The sequence below is a fragment of the Triticum urartu genome, chromosome 1 (genome assembly GCF_003073215.2).
Source record: "Triticum urartu cultivar G1812 chromosome 1, Tu2.1, whole genome shotgun sequence".
NCBI classification, from domain to species: Eukaryota; Viridiplantae; Streptophyta; class Magnoliopsida; order Poales; family Poaceae; genus Triticum; species Triticum urartu.
Genome location: NC_053022.1, coordinates 401,035,762 through 401,041,369, shown reverse-complemented (window position 1 = coordinate 401,041,369; position 5,608 = coordinate 401,035,762).

Genomic DNA, 5,608 nt, shown 5'->3' with positions numbered 1-5,608 from the left:
AACTCCTCCGTGAGAACTGGGACATCTTTGCATGGAAACCATCAGACATGCTAGGTGTACCCAAGGGGTTGGCTGAGCACGGTTTGCATGTGGACTCAAAGACAAACCCTGTTAAAGAGCATCTCCGTTGGCCCGCCATGAAAAATGGAAGGCGATTGGTGAGGAGGTGTCTCGGCTCCTGGCAGCTAAGTTCATCCGCGAGATATACCACTCCGAGTGGCTCGCCAACGTCGCCATGGTCCCCAAGAAGGATAATTAACTTCGTGTGTGTATAGACTTTAAGCATATCAATCGAGCATGCCCGAAAGATCACTTTCCTCTCCCCCGCAATCGATCAAATAGTCGACTCGATTGCGTGGTGTGAGCGTTTGTCTTTTTGGATGCATATTCCGGGTACCATCAGATCCGAGTGTATGGGCTCGATAAAATAAAAACGGCCTTCATCACCCCGTTCGGGTGTTTTTGCTATGTCACCATGCCTGTCGGCCTCAAGAATGATGGCGCCACATTCATGTGCATGATCCAGAGTGCCGGCTCACTTAGATCAGTCGGAATATAGAGGCATATATGGATGATATTGTGGTTAAGTCACGCAAGAGTTCCGACGTCCTGACTGACCTCGCTGAAACCTTTGCCAATCTAAGAACATATGATATCAAGCTAAATCCATCCAAGTGCACGTTCGGAGTTCCTAGAGGAAAGTTACCCAGTTTTCTCATTTCCGAACAAGGGATAGATGCAAATCCCGAGAAGATTGGTGCAATTCTCTGAATGAAACGCCTTGTGCGGGTGCATGACGTTCAGAAGCTCACGGGTTGTCTTGCGGCATTAATTCGATTCATTTCTCGTCTCGGTGAAAAGGCATTGCTGAAGGAAATATGCCCTAGAGGCAATAATAAAGTTCTTATTTTATATTTCCTTATTCATGATAAATGTTTATTATTCATGCTAGAATTGCATTGACCGAAAACCTTGATACATGTGTGAATACATAGACAAAACACTGTGTCCCTAGTGAGCCTCTACTTTACTAGCTCGTTGATCAAAGATGGTTAAGGTTTCCTAACCATGGACATGAGTTGTCATTTGATAACAGGATCACATCATTAGGAGAATGATGTGATGGACAAGACCCATCCGTTAGCATAGCATATTGATCGTTAAGTTTTATTGCTATTGCTTTCTTCATGTCAAATACATGCATATTCCTTCGACTATGAAATTATGCAACTCCCGGATACCGGAGGAATACCTTGTGTGTTATCAAACATCACAACGTAACTGCGTGATTATAAAGATGCTCTACAGGTATCTCTGAAGGTGTTTGTTGGGTTGGCATAGATCAAGATTAGGATTTGTCACTCATAGTATCAAAGAGGTGTATCTGGGCCCTCTCGGTAATGCACTGAAGGAAATATGCCCTAGAGTCAATAATAAAGTTGTTATTTATATTTCCTTATATCATGATAAATGTTTATTATTCATGCTAGAATTGTATTAACCGGAAACTTAGTACATGTGTGAATACATAGACAAACAGAGTGTCACTAGTATGCCTCTACTTGACTAGCTCGTTAATCAAAGATGGTTAAGTTTCCTAGCCATGGACAAGAGTTGTCATTTGATGAACGGGATCACATCATTAGAGAATGATGTGATTGACTTGACCCATCCGTTAGCTTAGCACTATGATCATTTAGTTTGTTGTTATTTCTTTCTTCATGACTTATACATGTTCCTATGACTATGAGATTATGCAACTCCCGAATACCGGAGGAACACTTAGTGTGCTATCAAACATCACAACATAACTGGGTGATTACAAAGATGCTCTACAGGTGTCTCCAATGGTGTTTGTTGAGTTGGCATAGACCGAGATTAGGATTTGTCACTCTGATTGTCGGAGAGGTATCTCTGGGCCCTCTCGGTAGTGCTCATCACTATAAGCCTTGCAAGCAATGTGACTAAAGAGTTAGTTATGGGATGATGCATTACATAACGAGTAAAGAGACTTGCCGGTAACGAGATTGAACTAGGTATTGAGATACCGACGATCGAATCTCGGGCAAGTAACATACCGATGACAAAGGGAACAACATATGTTGTTATGTGGTTTGACCGATAAAGATCTTCGTAGAATATGTAGGAACCAATATGAGCATCCAGGTTCCGCTATTGGTTATTGACCGGAAGTGAGTCTCGGTCATGTCTACATAGTTCTCGAACCCGTAGGGTCCGCACGCTTAACGTTCGATGACGATTTGTATTATGAGTTATGTGTTTTGATGTACTAAAGGTAGTTCGGAGTCCCGGATATGATCACGGACATGACGAGGAGTCTCGAAATGGTCGAGACATAAAGATTGATATATTGGAAGGCTATGTTTGGACATCGGAATGGTTTCGGGCATTTACCGGAGTACCGGGGGGTTACCCGAATCCTCCCTGGGGAGTATATGGGCCTTAATGGGCCTTAGTGGGAGAGAGGAGGAGGCGCCCAAGGTGGAGGGCTCCCCCTAGCCCAATCCGAATTGGGTGGGGGGCCGGCCCCCTTCCTTTCTCTCCTACTCCAACAAGGGAAGGGGAAATCCTACTCCCACCGGGTGTAGGACTCCCCCCTTGGGCGCGCCATAGAGGGCCGGCCCTCCCCCTCCTCCACTCCTTTATATACGGGGGAGGGGGGCACCCCATAGACACATAAGTTGATTGTTTAGCCATGTGCGGTGCCCCCCTCCACAGATTTCCACCTCGGTCAGATTGTTGTAGTGCTTAGGAGAAGCCCTGTGTCGGTAACTTCTTCATCACTGTCATCACGCCGTCGTGCTGACGAAGCTCTCCCTCGACACTCTACTGGATCTAGAGTTCATGGGATGTCACCAAGCTGAACGTGTGTAGATCACGGAGGTGTCATACTTTCGGTGCTAGGATCGGTCGGATCGTGAATACGTACGCCTACATCAACCGCATTGTTATAACGCTTCTGCTTACGGTCTATGAGGGTGCGTGGAAAACACTCTTCCCTCTCATTGCTATGCATCACCTAGATGGATCTTGCGTGTGCGTAGGAATTTTTTTTGAAATTACTGCGTTACCCAACATGCACATAATAAGAAGCCTTGCAAGCAAAGTGACTAATGAGTTAGTTACAAGATGGTGCATTATAGAACGAGTAAAGAGACTTGTCGGTAACGAGATTGAACTAGGTATGAAGATACCGACGATCGAATCTCGGGCAAGTAACATACCGATGACAAAGGGAATAATGTACGTTGTCATTATGGTATGGCCGATAAAGATCTTCATAGAATATGTGGGAACCAATCTGAGCATCTAGGTTCCACTGTTGGTTATTGACCAGAGAGGTGTCTCGGTCATGTCCGCATAGTTCTCGAACCCGTAGGGTCCACATGCTTAACGTTCGATGACGATTTTGTATTTATGAGTTATGTGATTTGGTGACCGAATGTTGTTCGGAGTCCCGGATGAGATCACGAACATGACGAGGAGTCTCGAAATGGTTGAGAGGTAAAGATTCATATATAGGACAATGATATTCGGACACCGGAAGTGTTCCGGGGGTACCGGGTACATATCGGGTCACCGGAAGGGGTTCCGGGCATCCCCCCGGCAACTACATGGGCCTAATGGGGGCTGGTGCGCCCCATGTAGGCTGAAATAGGAGGGGAAGGAAAGAGGAGAAGAGAGAAAGGAAGGGGAGGGATTCGGCCTCCCCCTTCCTTCTCTCCTTCCTCCTCCTTCCTTCCCCCTCCGGTGGATATGGTAAGGGGGAGGCCGAATTGGGAGGCGCCCAAGTAGGATTCCTCCTACTTGGGGCGCCCCCTTGGCTGCCTCTCCTCCACTCCAACCTATATATATGGAGGGGGCACCGCTAGAACACACAACAACGATTGTTAGCCGTGTGCGGCGCCCCCTCCCACAGTTTACGCATCCGGTCATATTGTCGTAGTGCTTAGGCGAAGCCCTGCACGGATCACTTCACCATCACCATCACCACACCGTCGTGCTGACGAAACTCTCCCTCGACACTTTGCTGGATCAAGAGTTCGAGGAATGTCATCGAGCTGAACGTGTGCAGAACTCGAAGGTGTTGTACGTTCGGTGCTTGATCGGTCGGAACGAGAAGAAGTTTGACTACATCAACCGCGTTGTCAAACGGTTCAGCTTTCGGTTTACGAGGGTACATAGACACACTCTCCCCCTCTCGTTGCTATGCATCTCCTAGATAGATCTTGTGTGAGTGTAGGAATTTTTTAGAAATTGCATGCTACGTTTCCCAAGAGTGGCATCCGAGCCAGGTCTATGCGTAGATAATATGCACGAGTATAACACAAAGAGTTGTGGGCGGTGATCATCATACTACTTACCACCAATGTCTTATTTTGATTCAGCAGTATTGTTGGATGAAGCGGCCCGGACCAACCTTACATGACCACGTTCATGAGACCGGTTCCACCGACAGACATGCAACTAGTTTTGCATAAAGGTGGCTAGCGGGTGTCTGTTTCTCCAACTTTAGTTGAATTGAATTTCACTACGGCTGATCCTTGTTGAAGGTTAAAACAACAAACTTGATAAATTACCGTTGTGGTTTTGATGCGTAGGTAAGAACGGTTCTTACTAGAAGCCCGTAGCAGCCACGTAAAACTTGCAACAACAAAGTAGAGGACTGATGTCTACTACAGAACCTTCTTCTTGTAGACGTTGTTGGGCCTCCAAGTGCAGAGGTTTGTAGGAAAGTAGGAAATTTCCCTCAAGTGGATGACCCTGTTTATCAATCCGTGGGAGGCATAGGATGAAGATGGTCTCTATCAAATAGCCCTGCAACCAAATAACAAAGAGTCTCTTGTGTCCCCAACACACCCAATACAATGGTAAATTGTATAGGTGCACTAGTTCGGCGAAGAGATGGTGATACAAGTGCAATATGGATGGCAGATATAGGTTTTTGTAATCTGAAAATATAAAAACAGCAAGGTAACTAATGATAAAAGTGAGCACAAACGCTATTGCAATGCTTCGACACAAGGCATAGGGTTCATACTTTCACTAGTGCAAGTTCTCTCAACAATAATAAGATAATTGGATCATATAACTATCCCTCAACATGCAACAAAGAGTCTCTCCAAAGTCACTAATAGCGGAGAACAAACGAAGAGATTATTGTAGGGTACGAAACCACCTCAAAGTTATCCTTTCTGATCGATCTATTCAAGACTCCGTAGTAAAATAGCACGAAGCTATTCTTTCCGTTCAATCTATCCTAGAGTTCGTACTAGAATAACACCTTAAGAAGCAAATCAACCAAAACCCTAATGTCACCTAGATACTCCAATGTCACCTCAAGTATCCGCGGGTATGATTATACGATATGCATCACACAATCTCAGATTCATCTATTCAACCAACACAAAGAACTTCAAAGAGTGCCCCAAAGTTTCTACCGGAGCCAAGACGAAAATGTGTGCCAAAACATACAGCAAGTGGATCACGTGAATATCCCATTGTCACCATAGATAAGCACATGCAAGACATACATCAAGTGTTCTCAAATCCTTAAAGACTCAATCCGATAAGATAACTTCAAAGG